Source organism: Ambystoma mexicanum, chromosome 3q (assembly GCF_040938575.1).
Source record: "Ambystoma mexicanum isolate Mex_15411 chromosome 3q, UKY_AmexF1_1, whole genome shotgun sequence".
NCBI lineage: Eukaryota > Metazoa > Chordata > Amphibia > Caudata > Ambystomatidae > Ambystoma > Ambystoma mexicanum.
Window position 1 is genome coordinate 386,286,238 of NC_090926.1, and position 16,324 is coordinate 386,302,561.

A 16,324-nucleotide genomic window follows, 5' to 3' on the forward strand; every position below is an offset into this window, starting at 1 on the left:
GGCGGATTCCTGTGCAGTTGTGGGCGGGACATACACCTCAGGGTTTTTTATTTTGAAATGTAGGAAGGTATGGCCAAAGCTCTTTCCGTATATAAAAGGCTAAACTTCAGTATTATCTACAGAGTTTCTCTCGGAGTCGCGAAATAAGAACTAGCTTCGCAGCTGAGCATGCTCATCCGTCTGTTTTTTAAACTTAACACTGGGTGGCGCCATTGTTCAACCGATAGGTGAACGGACATATTCTCCCGTACAGTAACAGTTCGCAGTGGATGGATTTCTGCTTAGTAGAGCAATGGGGCAGATTTGATGGCTTCTTTTTCTTCCATAACGATGGCTGCCACCGCCTTGCAATTTCAGTGCGCTCTGAAAACCTGCTGTTGCAATTACTGAACTCAATGGCACTAACTGTGGTGCTTTAAAGTGATGAGTGGCGGACCTGCCCTCGCGTAGAAGCAACACTCCAGGTTTCTGGGGGTAATTAGTTTCCAAGTATAGATACGCGGTGTAATCATCGGGCCAATGTTGGACTGATTAACATAGCGGGGAGATCCCCATTGGACACCCCCACCTCCTTAGGTCAGAATAATAGTACATTGAAATGAATACACAGACAACTTTTTTAAAGTTCTTTGGAAAACACAAGGTCACAGTTTATTTGGAGCAAGACAACTTGGGACGGTCCCAGCCACATCACAAAAAACAGTCAGATACGGGTGAACCATGTCACCTCTTTAGCCACTGGCCAAACAGTCAGATACGGGTGAACCATGTCACCTCTTTAGCCACTGGCCAAACTGACAAAAACTGCTGGTTATTCCAGCTACACTGGTACTACCAGCAGGACACTCAGGGGCACTGACCAGGAGATTGTTGGCCTAAAGGCCTAAGTAAGGGAGTCAGTGCCCGTCGAGGGATCGGCTCGAGCCCGGCCAATCCCGAGCCGCTGCAGCTGCAGCGTGAAGTCCCTCATTGGCTAGGACCGCCCCGATACTCCGCCTGTAACAAGAGAAGAGAATTAGGAACAACTCATACAACACACTAAACTTATCTTATCACTAATTAACTCTGTTCACCTTATCACTCCTATTGATGATGCGAAAGCCTCACCCTGATCCTACTCTACCACCGGTCTGCACGTATTAACTCCCAGTTACTACCAGTAGGACACTGTCCCATATATGCCACTGGCACAAGCTGACAACGCTTCTGGTTACTACCAGGAGAACACTGATTACTACCAGTAGGACACTGTCCCATATATGCCACTGGCACAGGCTGACAGCGCTTTTGGTTACACTCCAAATCTTACCGACCTTCGACTTGTTTGCCCCAAGACTTTACTATCAGGCGTGGGTGGGTGGGGATTAACACTAGGCGGGAGCTGCAGGGCAAAAGACTGATGGCCTGCCGCTCCCGCCCTTATAAGTGTCCCCGGGGAGATCTGACCGGAAGCCAGGTCCCCGGGGACACCTCTTCCACCTCGCTGAGGTGGGAGGAAGAGGAGAGGCATGCCCAGCAACCGGAAGGGGGTGGCCAGAGGGGACAGCCCGCTATGTAGGCTGTCCCTCTAGTGCCCCCTGCGGGGGCCGGTCAGCCTCTTAGCGGGGAGATCCCCATTGGACACCCCCACCTCCTTAGGTCAGAATAATAGTACATTGAAATGAATACACAGACAACTTTTTTAAAGTTCTTTGGAAAACACAAGGTCACAGTTTATTTGGAGCAAGACAACTTGGGACGGTCCCAGCCACATCACAAAAAACAGTCAGATACGGGTGAACCATGTCACCTCTTTAGCCACTGGCCAAACAGTCAGATACGGGTGAACCATGTCACCTCTTTAGCCACTGGCCAAACTGACAAAAACTGCTGGTTATTCCAGCTACACTGGTACTACCAGCAGGACACTCAGGGGCACTGACCAGGAGATTGTTGGCCTAAAGGCCTAAGTAAGGGAGTCAGTGCCCGTCGAGGGATCGGCTCGAGCCCGGCCAATCCCGAGCCGCTGCAGCTGCAGCGTGAAGTCCCTCATTGGCTAGGACCGCCCCGATACTCCGCCACGCTTTGATGGTGGCTCCCGCTGCCATCAATGCCCCCAAACCTTAGGACCTTACTTCTCCTTAAAACTTTCCTAAAATCTACATTGTTACCATATTCACCATTGGTTTACTGCAACCAGCCCTCCTTAGCTCACCAGGCGGCTACTACCAGGAGAACACTGGTTACTACCAGTAGGACACTGTCCCATATTTGCCACTGGCACAAGCTGACAACGCTTCTGGGTACTACCCGGAGAACACTGGTTACTACTAGTAGGACACTGTCCCATATATGCCACTGGCATAGGCTGACAACGCTTTTGGTTACACTCAAAATCTTACCGACCTTTGATTTGTTTGCCCCAAGACTTTACTATCAGGCGTGGGTGGGTGGGGATTCACACCAGGTAACTCGTGCGCCACGTCACCTGTATTTGTGTGGGCAAACGTCCGCGACCTAACTTGGCCGGATTGTTGCCCCCCAAATGACTTAACCGCCTTGGTGCCCGCCTCCCCTGGAGTCCCCAGCGAATAGCAGGCAGCAAGGAATGCCACCCCATTCCAGGAGTGCCGGCCACACACACCCTCGGTACCCTTGAATCCCAGGTTGTGGCCGATCGTCCGTTTTTTTTTTTTTTTTTTTTACACGTGTCACAAATGAGTGGCCGATCAACCACACTGCGTCATCTGCGGGGAAAAAGCATACCGCACCATAAGTTTTTTGATCCCCCAGGATCCAACCCGCCCAACTACCCAGCCCGGCCCTTGAGTGCTCATGGTATCTAGTATTCTTCTGGGAATGCACTGTACTGGGGGCGGACATACAATCGATAACTGCCCGACTCCCACCTCCCCACCTTCATGATCGCCCGTGGAGACATGCCCTGCTGAAAGGCAGTGGTAGCTGCGCCTATCCTGAAACTATGGGTAGACCACCCCTCCCCCTGAATTCCCAAGGCCTTCAAGGCCATTGTCAGCACCTTGCGAAATTGAAATACAGAGAGGGGGGAAGTGTCGACGTGGGTTAGCAGGGGGCCAGCGCTTGTAGTTCTTATTTGTATAACCTCTAGAAAAAGTGCACAGGGCAGCAATACGCCAGGGGGGGGGCCCCATGTAGGCATATGTGAAAACCTTTTCCTTGCTGATCCGTCTTGCTTTTCCTCAACCATATACTGACCCCTCCACCTGAGTCTTTGTGGAACAGGGATACATCACCCAAAGCAATGTCCCCCCCCAGATGTGTCTTTTTTGGATGCAGAAACTAGCTCACTAATCCTAAAGGCCCCAAAAAAGGCCCATGCAAACGCCAACCTGAATAGAGCCGTTTCGTATTCGCCGAAGCATATGCTAGGTAATATGGCCAACAACCTCACCATTAACCCAAAGTCAATTGGTTTGCGCACGTCCTCAGACCTTGGCTCCGAACGGGCCCAGCCTTTCCATGCCGAGCGCACACAAAACCCCTTTGTGGGATCACCCCTCACCTCCAACTTGGAGTGGAAGGCAACCGCCGCCAGGTGCGACGCCGCCCAACTCTTTGACAATCCTTCTGAGTGCGCCCAAACCACTAAAGTGTGTACCTGTTCCTCCGCGGTCTGTTTTTCACACTGTAGATAAGAAATCACCTCTTGAACTTACCATACCTTGCTGGTATCTGCATCTTAATCCGGGCATGAGTGAGCGCTCACTCAACTCTGCGAGTGCCCTGTCCACACCACCAACTGCCACCATTCCTTTTTGAACTGTGCTCCCTCAAGCTTGCCCTCCGGGTGGGCATTCCGGAACTTGGACCACTGAAAGCGAGAAAGAGCGTCAGCAGCAACATTTGCAGTGCCCGGCACATGTCGAGCCCTAAATTCAATGTTATGATATAAACATACTTCCACTAGTTTTCTGAGCAAGCTCAACATTGCTGGGCAAGAAGCAGACTGTAAGTTAATGGCCTGGACTACTGCATTGTTGTCGGACCAAACCGAAACCTCTTGTGAATCCTAGGCCACTACAATGGGGAACATCTCCAGGACCATTATGTTTTTTGTTCTGCCCTTCTTGCAACTCCCTTTATGAGCCCCTAACACCATCATTGTTTAATCCCACCAGCCGACCAGTAAGGCGACCAGCCTGCCTGAACTACATTGTTCAGCCATAATACCTGGCAGCTTGGCCACCAGCCAAAGTGAAATCGTAAACCCCTTGAATTTACAAAGACCAAGAGGACGCCGAACCTAAAAATGGTGTCCTAGGCGACAGGCTGCTGACTGGTCCCTTTTCTTCTAACAAAACAATCGCTTCATGAACATCAACAGTGACTGCCGCACAAGGTTGTGAACCTCGGTGCTGCACCAAATGGTCCCGAAAAATCTGTGCCGCACCATTAACCACTGTGGCTGCACCCTCAAAATAAATTAATTTAGCATTTTATATAGCGTTACAAACCCTCCGGTATCTGAGCGCTGCTTATTATTGCCCAGCGTGTGGTGCTCATTTATCGACCTCGGAAGGATAAAAAGGATGAGTTTGTCCCTGCCGGGATCCATTGTCTTTCAGCCTTGAAGCCTGAAACCGTATTATCCCACAAAAGGTTCCTAATCTTTGACCTTAAACTTATGCTTTATGGCGGCAGCTCTGAGATCCATTCGTTCCACCTTACATTATAAATTCCACTTCCATCTCTTTTGAAAGCTGGGGCTACGGCCGAAAGTAAACAAAGGAAAGTAAAAACGAAGGAAGGAAACATAAGCTAACTTGCCCCACCTATGCCCATGCGGCAAACCTTTCCAGTATCCACCCCACATCAATGGCAGTTAGAGCCCCACCGATCGATGCAGCCTTACCCGGAGAGCAGGGAACCACGGGGCAACATGGTAAACTTATGCCTGACAGACGGCATTGTCTGGGTGGCGGGGTGGCATAGTTAGCAATACAGCGTACTCACGACCCGACAAGGAAATTGCGCTGAAATATGAGACATTGCCCAAGTAAAGCCACACTTAGGACACCAGTCTAACATGCTTGGGAATTGCACTCCCTTCTGCGGTGCTCGGGACAATGTGCCTGTAATGAGCGACTAAGACACCTTTGCATGGCACTCCAAAGCAGTAACACACAATCGTCCATGCAATGACGGTTTTTTATTTGAACCCAGTGTCTCTGACCGATGCAGCATGAGGGCATAACACCAACCATTCACCCTTGCGGCGTGGTTGAAATATACCGATGCACGGTGCTTGTCCCATTGTTGAAAGAGGGTAGTGGGCATACATAGCAATGCAGCGCCACACACTAGTTAATATTCCGCTATCGCGGCCAGACAAGGAAAGTGGCTGAATTATATGGCACACTGATATAAAGCCACACATAACCAAACATGTGCTAAACGCGAGGCCTCGTTTATACCTCCCCCAACCAAAGGTGGTCCTTATTTATCCACCTCGTGAGGGTGAAAGGCAGCCTCGGACTTGCTCGGGTTTCAAATCTGCGACCTGTAGAGAATCTACAGGTCGCCTCAGCAAGCGCTGCACCCACTGAGCTTCCCTTCTGGCTTGCATCATCGTGTAATCCCAGTTAACGCCCCCACCCTGTTTTCATCACTCGAAACAGATGGACCAATAACATACGCCAAATAAATGAATCCACTCTAAAAACTCTTTATCCTTCACAATGGCGCGGAATAATAAACGCATGCCAAACCCACCGACATGTCCCACGGCGAGCGGTACAAGTGGCGCGGCAGCCAAAAAAAAAAAAGATAAAATGTCAGATAAACCATAACGCCCATTTCATTGCACGTGGCACGGCGGCCCCGTGGTGCCTAAACATTGAAAATTGCACCACATCTTACCACCCCTAAAGGTACAGGTTTGCACCGCGGCTGTACAGCAATCATTAACGAACGATCGTAGATTCAACACACACCCAGCATCCCATGACACGTGGCGCGGAGGCAGGGCCAACAGTTTGAAATATGTACGCACCTAAACATTCAAATAAGCTCCACGGCCTACAACCAAAACAGACGGGTTTGCACCGCAATAATTACCAGTGGCACGGCGGCCCCAACTATCGTATGTTATATAAACTACAACCCGCATTTTATTAAAAGTGGCGCGTCGGCCACAACTATCGTATGACCAACTACAACCAACCACCAGCATTTCCTTGCACGTGGCGCGGCGGCCTCTTAAACATTTTAAGATATATGCGTGCCAGAATATTGAAATCTCGCTAAAGAAACGTGCGTACGACTGGCGCGGCGGCCCAACAGCTATCGTACAATATGAAAAATTATGATCTTTTTAAAATGCCCCTTAGGTTCCGGACATTGGATCACGGGTCTCCCGGCATTACAAGCCCAAGCCCTTACCGCTTGAGCCACTGGCGGCTTTGCTAACGAACCGAACTCAGGATCTCCTGTTTACTAGACAGGCGAGACAATTGGCGCTTGTAAAGGCTACAAACCCACCCCCCTGTACAGAGCGCTGCGGTTTGGTTCGAACCCCCAACCAATTTAGATAATAATTTCGCACTTCTATGGTGCTGTGAACCCTCGGATCTTTGTGCGCTGTCCCACCACTACCCACGGTGTGTGGCGCTCCTCCATCGAGCCCGGAAGGACAAATGGCTGCCCCGCCGGGATCGGAACCCACGTCAGCAGACTCTGGCATGGATGTCAAAGCATTGCTCTACTCGCTGTGCCACTCGTCAGGTTAGATACTAATATTTTTGGGACTATTATAGTGCTATGAACCTTCTGGGTATCGGAGGATGCAAAAGTTTGAGTTTGGCCCGCCGGGATGCAAAAGTCTGAAAAGCTACTTCAAACACCAGAAATTCTTTGTTCACGAAATTAAACGCGGCACAGCGCCTTATATAAAAAGAGCCGGTCATGTAAGGCATCATTACTACCCTGATGCACGGCGGCCCTGTTAACATCCCAGCAGTTCGAAGGCCATCCTATAAACAGAAACCACATAAAAATCGGCCTTGAAATAAACGCGGCACAAACGCATGAGGCACACAAATGCGGCACGGCGGCCAATAAAGACAGAACATGCCTTAAACCGAAGAGCTAACCACTGGGCTACGGAGATCCTATCCGTTAAATCTTCCCCAGTGGATACACGAGGCCCGGTGGCCCTGATAAATGCATGCGGCGCTGATACAAACATAAAATGCGGCGCGCCATTATATAATCAGAACAACGCGGCACAAAAACATAAAATGCGGAACATAATAATCGGCAATACATCCCCTGGAGATAGCAGACAGGGGATTAGAACTCAGGTCCTCAGCACTCAAAAACCAAGGACTTACCACCTGAGCCACTGGAGGCTTTAGTACCCGAGGCACATAACTGCAGCACATCACTGCGGCACGGTGGCCATAATACAAACTACTTCAACAGACCCGATACGTGTGGCTCTTGAATATAAACGCGGCACAGCGCCTTAATAATACAAAGAGCCGGCCATGTAAGGCATCTTCATTACCCTGCTGCACGGCGGCCCTGTTAACATCCCCCGTTTCGAAAGCCATCCCATAACAGCCAGAACATGCCCCAAAACTTTCTTTTAGATAAAACCTTTCCTGGTGGCACATGAGGCACGGCGGCCCTGATACATGCACGCGGCGCTAATATTCACTGCGGCCATGATACAAACATAAACAGCGGCGCGCCATAATAAAAACGAACGTGCCCAGGAGACTCCGCACCTTGCATTAGAACTCAGGTCTCCAGCACAACACGTCCAAGCTCTTACCACTTGAGCCACTGGTGGCTGTGCTAAACAAACATAAAATTGGGAACATATAAATCTGCTTTCCGTACACGCGGCACAGAACTGCAGGACGATGGCCCTAATGCAGACCGAACCCTCCATAAAAATGCCTTCGTGGTAAAAAATCATTACGAACACACGAGGCACGGAGGCCCTGATATTAAATGCGGCCCTAGTACAAACCAAAACGCCACAAATTCCTTTGTGGTAAAAATTCCTTTGTGTACCCACGAGGCACGGCGGCCCTGGAATTAATTAATTTAAAAATCAGGGGACAGACGCGAACCGGCGACCCTTTCCATACCAGCTACAACAATTACAGCCTGTGCCACGCGATCGGCTATGCAGCACTCGGCGGCCCTGAATTACCTAAGGCAACACGGTTGACCTCCCCAGTTCGGCGCGTCCCCACCACGCAATCCATAATTTAAAAACAAAAGGAGATTGTGAAGGGGGGGATGAATGACGGTCGGCCCCAGCGCTGAACGGCGTATGCATCAGCAGATACTGCATTCCTCGGGTCCGCTCCAGCTGGCGCGGCGGCCAGCGAGCAGACCCTTCTCCCCTCCCCCCGATACTTACCAACTCCGTTGATTAACACTAGGCGGGAGCTGCAGGGCAAAAGACTGATGGCCTGCCGCTCCCGCCCTTATAAGTGTCCCCGGGGAGATCTGACCGGAAGCCAGGTCCCCGGGGACACCTCTTCCACCTCGCTGAGGTGGGAGGAAGAGGAGAGGCATGCCCAGCAACCGGAAGGGGGTGGCCAGAGGGGACAGCCCGCTATGTAGGCTGTCCCTCTAGTGCCCCCTGCGGGGGCCGGTCAGCCTCTGCCCGTTTACTTTCACCTTTCACCGGCAGTGGGCTTCTGAGCTGAGAGGGGAAAATGCACGGATGTGTACAACTCGAGTAACCCACGTGTAGAAGAGACATTTGGTGCATGGAGTGGGTGGCAGGAAAGGAGGGGCGCTGCACTGGAAGCTCAAGTGGGGGAGGGAGCAAAGCAAGAGCCAGTTACACCAGTGGAACGTCGTGTTGCAGGGTGCTAGTTATTCACACACCATGAAGTGTATTTGCTTCACGCGAAGAACACAGGAGGGGGTATGGAGTGACAACAGAGGTGAGTGACAGTAAACGAAACATCGCAGGGTGACGGTGAGAGAAACACACCCGGGCAGCCACTACTGAAAGGGAAGCCATTGAGCCAGAAAGGAAAAGGAATCCGGAAGTGCCAGTGAAAGGAAGACGAGTGCAATGGCTGACAGGCAGTGGCGTCGCTAGGGGTGGGATCATGGGGGGCCCGGGCCACCTCTCTCAAATCCCGGGCCCCCTTCTACCGCCCCTGCCCGGGTCACTCGCTGCACTGTCTGCAGTGCTGCCTGACGTCAGCTCGCAAGGCAGACACACACGCCCGTAAGGCTGTGGCTCAACAATGACAACCAGTTCACTTCACCCTGCAGCCGTCCCATCAGAATGTAGTGCAGGAAACCGCTAATTATGGGTCATTAGTGACTTAATGGCTCTGCCTACATTCTGATGGGAGGGGAGGTGCAGTGGAGTGTGGTAGTTGGTGTGTACAAAAAACTCTCTATAGGAGTGATTGTGACGTAACACATTCCCTTTTATAGGCAGCCCGCCTACTTTTGTCTGTGCCCCCCCACTCTACTTTCGTCTTTGGCCCCATCTGTGCCCCCCACTAAATTCGATTCCTGTTGACGGCACTGCTGACCCGGGAATCAGGGTGCTGGCAATGGAATGCTTCTGTCATAGGGGGTACCCCTAATGCGCCTGCCGTGTCCAAGGGATTGTGGCATGGGCTAAGCCGCTGTACGTGCAACCAGAAAGGGAAATCAAAAGGCAACAGATGGGACGGATTCCCGCAACGCTTCGGAACCTCGCGGCTCTGCTCTGGGCTGCATTCCTGTTATCTTGTTGCCATTGGAGACGGCAGGTGGGCAACCAGACGGCAATCAGTCTTGGCCCCAGGGGTCAAGTCCTGAAAAACAAGTGGGGGGGGGGGGACTCAATAACATACCAAATTGAGTATGTCTTCACCATAAATTAGCAAATCAAGGGGCCCCCTGAAAAAAGTGGGTTGACGCCTGAAACAAGTGGGGGACTCTGTCCATCCGCGTGCACCCTCACCTTGAGCCCTGCTTGGCCCTGACCGGAAAGGAAATAGTGCATTGTTTTGTAGACTGCTACTGACATTAAAAGTGGGGGTTGTGGCTAACTATATGGCAAATATTCTTGGCCCTGACCGGGAAAGGAACAGTCCAGGCCAAACTTCACGGTTATGTCCACAGGGCACTAGATCACAAGTAATGGACACCCACCTGAGCATACTCAAAAGCCAGGCTGAAGAGCCTAGCCAGTATGTTTTTTTTTTTTGGCGGGATGTGGCTTCACCGTTTTATTGGGCAGTGGGCGTGTGTGGCGTTGTTGGGAGGGTATACTGCAGCTATGCCAGCCCCTCTCAAGTGAAGGTTACGGGAAAACAATGGGCCCTGAAAAGCCTGTAGAACTTCAGTGGGCCTTCTTGAGTTGTACCAGAAGTGACTTCCATCATATGGATTTTTGGGTGGGGAGGGACCTCGCCGCACCTTGCATCGAGTAGACTCCTGGGTGGGGAGGGACCTCTCCGCACCTTCCATCAAGTAGACTCCTGGGTGGGGAGGGACCTCGCCGCACCTTCCATCGAGTAGACTCCTGGGTGGGGAGGGACCTCTCCGCACCTTCCATCAAGAAGTCTCCTGGGTGGGGAGGGAGCCCACGAGCATGACTTGTGCTTCTGGACTCTCTGGATCTTGGATAGAGGCGATGTTGGGAAACCTCTGTAGATGCCTCTAAAGTAGCCCAGGCCTGACCTCGCTGATATGGTGATTGGAGACATTGGGCCTCATTACGAGGTGGGCAGTACAACCAGTGGGTTGCTGCCAACCTCGTAACACTGTTTACGCCGCCTGACATCTCTGTGCTACCGGGATATCAAAGGCGGCGGTGGAACTGTTATTTCCATTCCCATGGAGCGCCATATGACTCCATGGGAACGGGCAACCTGAAGCAGCTGCACCGTTGGCAATGGTGCCAGTGAAAAGTGTGCCAGTAGGGACCTGGACTCCATGCCACTACCGGCAGACTCTTAGTTTGGCGGTCTGGAAAAGGTGCCGGTATGTTGCTGCCGGTACCTTTATTTCCAGACCACTAAGCTTGTAATGAGGCCCATTTTTGTGGAAAAGCTGAATTAAGAGGAGCGCCCCTTAACACATTCAAAGATGTTGGAAAGTAGTTTTACTAACTGCATTTACTTGAGATATAATTGAGAGAGCACTTTCAGAAACTAATCCCAGGTCAGAGACCTTATCTGCAGGATAGCGAGAATGATCAATGCTGTCCTGCCAGGTGAAAGTCCAAGGAGTTCCAATAACATGGCTCATAAACCGGATCTCCTACTTTACTCCTTTAAGGCATAGCTAGTTTTGGTGCATTCAGAGCCGGTCATGTTCCGGGTGGGTCATCACTTGGTGGTCATCAGCCCAATCTTCTACCAGGTTGATAAGGAGCTGGGCACCACCTGTGCATATGTGATACGCGATGTTGTAGGCTGCAATGCCGTAGCAGAGGAGCGGTTTTGCTCATGTTTAATAGGATCTACACATGGGGCCAATCCGTGAGGCCCTCTGCAGAGGTTGCTGGTGATCTTGGTTGAAAAGGGAGCCTCGGTTGACTTGGTGGCTGGGTGCACTTCTCCTGGAGGAGGAGAGGCAGGCCTAAGCTACGACTCCAATGCCAGCCTGAGTGGCTAGGTGGTCAAGCACCGCACTGTCACTGGCGATGTCATAGGTTCTTCTCCAATGTGGCCAGCGTAGTCCAAAACTCGATTGATAGTCATCTATGCCAATGGTCCTGCAAGTGTCAGGAAGGTTGCCAGTGTTTTGCCAAGGCATGGTGTTCCTGAAGTGGGGTGCCATTTCACAGGATCACTGTTTTGCTTCTGCAGGGGCGGAGCAACAGTTGCTTGTTTGATCGAAGAACCGAGCAGTGATGGCGGCTCGGACCAGAGGGGCAGGGTTGCGTAACTCCGTGTTACACGTGTCCATTTTAGAGGAGAACATCTGGATGGGGGAGATGACTTCGGATTTGTAGTTGAAAGTCTGTTGTGAAGTGGAGGAGGGAAATGGGCTTAGATGGCTAGGACTGAGGCCTGCAAGAATAGGTGGTTTGGAAAACTTGAAGGTGGCCCTAGAACCTTGAAGTGTGTCATTGAAGAAAGACCCCAGGCCCTTGCCGGGGCCCTGGAATGAAGCAAGCAGCGACTGGCTCTGCTGTGAGGCCTCCATGTCTCTGTAAATAATGATCCGTTTGTGCTGGAGCTCTCTGCATCGGAGGTGCAGGCCTGGTCATGAACCCTATTTACTATGAAACACAAACACTGTTCTTGTGTCTCTGGGTGTGGATCGGGTGTGGATCGGCGAGTTTGCGGTCAGCCTTTGCAATTTTCCCTGCCTTTGTTTAAGTGCTCTTCTCTGATACTTCAATTGCAAAGATTATCAGCGACCCTTCTGTTCATATTTCTGTGTGTATGGTGAGGGGTGGGGGGTTCTGTCTTTGTGAGACATGAGAGGCTGTCTTATTTCGTGCCCACGACTGCACTCAAAAATGTAGGCCACAATCTCTGATAGAGGTGCCCAAGTGGCGTGTTGTTGGGGTGTCAGTGCTAGAGCAAAGGAGGCTAGGGGGAGTTTGCTCAAGTTCCTGGAAGGAGGGGTGACCACCTACTTTGGGGTCCAGCTGGCTGTTGATGGAAAAGTGGAGGGTGCATGCTGGGAAGGTGGAGTGGCAGCTTTTTGATGGGTGCTCAATTATAGCATAGACTTTGGTGAAACACCGACGTATGATTTTGCGTGCACATGTCCAAAGGATTCATGTAGCAGCCCTTGGATTTCCTTGCAGGAAGGGGAAAGGGTGTTGTAGCTTTTGTCTCCATCCTTCTAAGGATCTTCCAGTTGGCTGGGAGGAACCAGGTCGCAATGGGAGCCATTAGGTGGTGGGAGTTTCTGGTCATTGGGTCTTGCAAGTTTGCAGTGTGTTGGGTGGAGGATGTGGCATTGAGAAAAGGTCCTTTTAAAGCACTTGCTGCGGGTGTGGAACAGTTGTGTTCTTGGTGGGTCCTATTAATGCCCTGTTTGGGAGAGATTTCTTCCGAGTGCAGTGAATGCTGTCGGTGAAGGATGGACAGGGTCTACTTGCTGTGCCATTGAGACAGTTGCTTTTTCTGCTGGTGTTGGGCATGGTGCCAGTGGGCCGAGAGGCATTTCTCCTTTAATTGGTTCAGGTGCGAATGTGATGCTGGAGCTGGACCATTCAGGAATGGAGATGAGCAGGCTGTTGGGGGCGCCAGTGGTGTGCTGCAGGCGGAGAGTGTGTAATCATGGGCAAATTCTTGATCTTCCAACATGTGGAGATTGGGAATGGCTCCAAATGCATTGCCTGGCGGGTGTCTGGAGTGGCCGATTCACCATGAATCTAGTGTTGCAAAGGGCTTAGTTCCTAATTCATGATGGGAGTCAAATATGGAAGAGCCTATAGGGATAGTGGGAGCTTTGCCGACCAGCGGAGGGCTGTGGAAGGTATTAAAGCATGGGCAGGAACCGCCACTGGTCCAGTTCGAAGGCAGGCTTCTGCTTTCCACTGCGCGCACCCACTTCTGGTACCAAAGCCCAACTTTCATAATAATGTATGTTCTTAGATAGCACTTCACTTTGGATTCCTCCTTCTTCTAAGTCCGGTTATAACCAGTGTTAATAATACCTAAAATAATGGTACTCAGGTTAATGTTCTCAGAATGATGAAAGGCTGAGTCGTCCTTCCTGCAGTATCCGATCATGTGAAGTACTGGCTGGCCCTATGTGAGAGGCTAGCTATCCAACTCTACTCTGGGCTATCTACTCCCCCTGCATTAAAAGAGAGGAAGTGATGCCCAAAGAGAGGAGTCTCATCAAATGAGTGAGACTCCATTTTCTTTTTCCAACTGGCACCTCATTTATCGACCACTCTATAGCAATACAACCAAAAAAATTCACAATTTGTGTCAACTTTGGTGCCGTGGAAATAATGTGACAGTATTACGGTATAACAGTATGTTTCTGCATCAGGAAAGTACAAGTTTGCTGGTGGCGTGGAGGAACTACCTCTAGCCAAGAGCTAGGGATAATTTTTCCCCCCTTCTGGCAAAAATAGCCGGTATTACCGGCACCGGTATAACCAGCCAGTAATACCAGCAAATACATGCATGGAGTTCTAGAGGACTCCATGGAATGGGGATTTACCCCGTTTACTGGCACTCATAATCTGGCGGTAAAACCGCCGACCGAGTGCCGCTAACAGTGTCACCATTTGCCAGTATCCTAGAGGAATTACCGCCAGGATGCCGGCAAATTTATAATGAGGCAAATCGAATGCCTTCTCTCAAAAAAGTGCACATTTGTAGAAGAAAGCACAGTGCATTTACTACATGCGAAAAAACGAAACTGCACTCACCCCCAATATATTTCGTCTGTTGGCACAGATGGTATTTGAGCATGAGCTCTTTGGTTCGACGCGAACGCCCTCCACCCGGCCCCTCCACCCGCGGATTTTCATTGGGGGAGTAAATAGACCCGCACTACACTGATGCACGGTTAGTTTCTATATCTAGCACTTCCTGGTGTAGCTGCACAGTTTTGCGGCAGGTGAGCTGTTGCCATCCTCAAAGTATATATACACAAGTCCAATGTGACATGCCACCAGTGTGCCCTTTAACTGTCATGTGTTTTTTTCTCTCGTTATGGTTCAGTTTTTTTTGCCAAAACCTGGATCCTCTGACATTATGTTGTGGACGTATATTTTTTCCTTTGGTCGTTTTTTGTAATTGTGTATAATGAGACTGTTGAAATAATAAAAAAAAGTGTCCCGTTTGTACTCGTGGATGTTGTGTTTGTTAAAGGGGCGCCGGGGTTTGTGGCATGTAATTGGGGACTGGCTCTCTGTTGTTTGCTCTGGATGTTCTTTCCCCCAGGCAGAGATGGCGCCGGGAGTCTCCATGCTCGAATCCTGCCCAAGGCCCTCCATGTCCCTGCAGGCGAGCGAAGACGAGTCCGGCTACTTATTGGAGTCCCTGACTGTCAATCTGGATGCAGCTCGCCTCTCCTTTCAGAACATGATTTCTCTGTGAGGATATTTGGAGATTTCCTACAGTTTTGCTACTTGACCCCATTGTTTCCTAGCTCCAACCATACAACAAAGTGCAATTAATTGTGATTGTTTCATTCCCAGGATCTAATTACCATGTTTTGTAGACTTTAGTCATAAAGTACACGAATCACATGGTAAACCAACATGCCAATATTTTAATAAATCCCTAGAGAACCATGTTATGAAAACGGAGCATTATTGTTGCTTCATTACTTAAATTATAAATGGAAGGAAGTACTAAAACCCTAATCGATTTGACTCTAAAAATGTCCTCTGGGTTTTACTAATGTATTTGAAGATTGTAATGCACCAAACAAAAGAAACAGCATGTAAGGCCCCCTGCTCTGGTCCTTCTTTGACACAGACTTGCACATTGTAATTCATGAGAAGGAGAATGTTTAGAATTCTGTTACAATGCGAACTGTTTTTGTGTAAAATAAGCAGACGTGAAATTTTTCTGGAAAGCGGCCTGAGATATATGGTTGACTCGCCTCTCCTATCGAGAACCCCTCTCACACAAATACCCTACACGCAAAGAAAGATCAGGCAATGGACTAAAGAATGACACCATCAGAATGTGAGACTGCAAACATTTTTAGCGAACACAGCCCAGTACTTTGCAGTCAATTGAGATAATCTGTCCAGTATCACAGTATCATTCGTTGGCAAAGCTGGGATTTGAGCCTCAACTCTTTGGTGCAATTTCTCTAATCTGACTGTGTAACCTCCTCCACCCCCCAACTAACACATTGGCCCTCATCACAAGGTTGGCGGAATGGGTTTACCTGCACTGGTAAAGGTGCCGGTAAACCCATTCTGCCCTACCACGAGGTCTCTTCGCGGGACCCGCAATGGGCACCTGGAAAAAGAAGGCATCCAATCCGGGTCCCACGAGGACACCAGGGAGCTAACAACGGGTCCGTCATTAACGGGCTCGTTGTTAGCTCCATCCCCATTCCCATTGAACCCTACGGGGGCTCGAGTGGGAATGGGGATGGACCGGGTCCGGGTTCCTCGGACGGGGAATTACCGGCTCCGCCAAGGTTGCGATGGCCCGGTAAGTCCTCATTTGAGGAACCCGGGCCGGAATGCGGTAAGGAGGCAACCATGCCGCTAAAAGATTGAAAGGGCCGGATGAGGGCCATTATGACCTTCTTTGCGGGTGGTAAATAGACCCGTACTACACTGATGTAACATTAGGTTTATTACTACCGATTTCCGGTACAGCTATGTAGTTTTGTAGCACGTTAACTATTATCATCAGAGTTGATATGCACA

General features: G+C 50.3%; 1 long non-coding RNA gene across 1 annotated transcript; it reads right to left on the bottom strand.

Moving 5' to 3' along the window:
* Nucleotides 1–625: 625 nt before the first annotated feature.
* Nucleotides 626–8,526, bottom strand: LOC138582616 (uncharacterized). The gene is made up of 3 exons (XR_011305053.1): nucleotides 8,399–8,526; nucleotides 3,678–3,832; nucleotides 626–996 (listed from the first exon to the last, which is right to left on the bottom strand). It is a non-coding gene; the product is annotated as an uncharacterized lncRNA (long non-coding RNA).
* Between the last annotated feature and the right edge of the window lie 7,798 nt (nucleotides 8,527–16,324).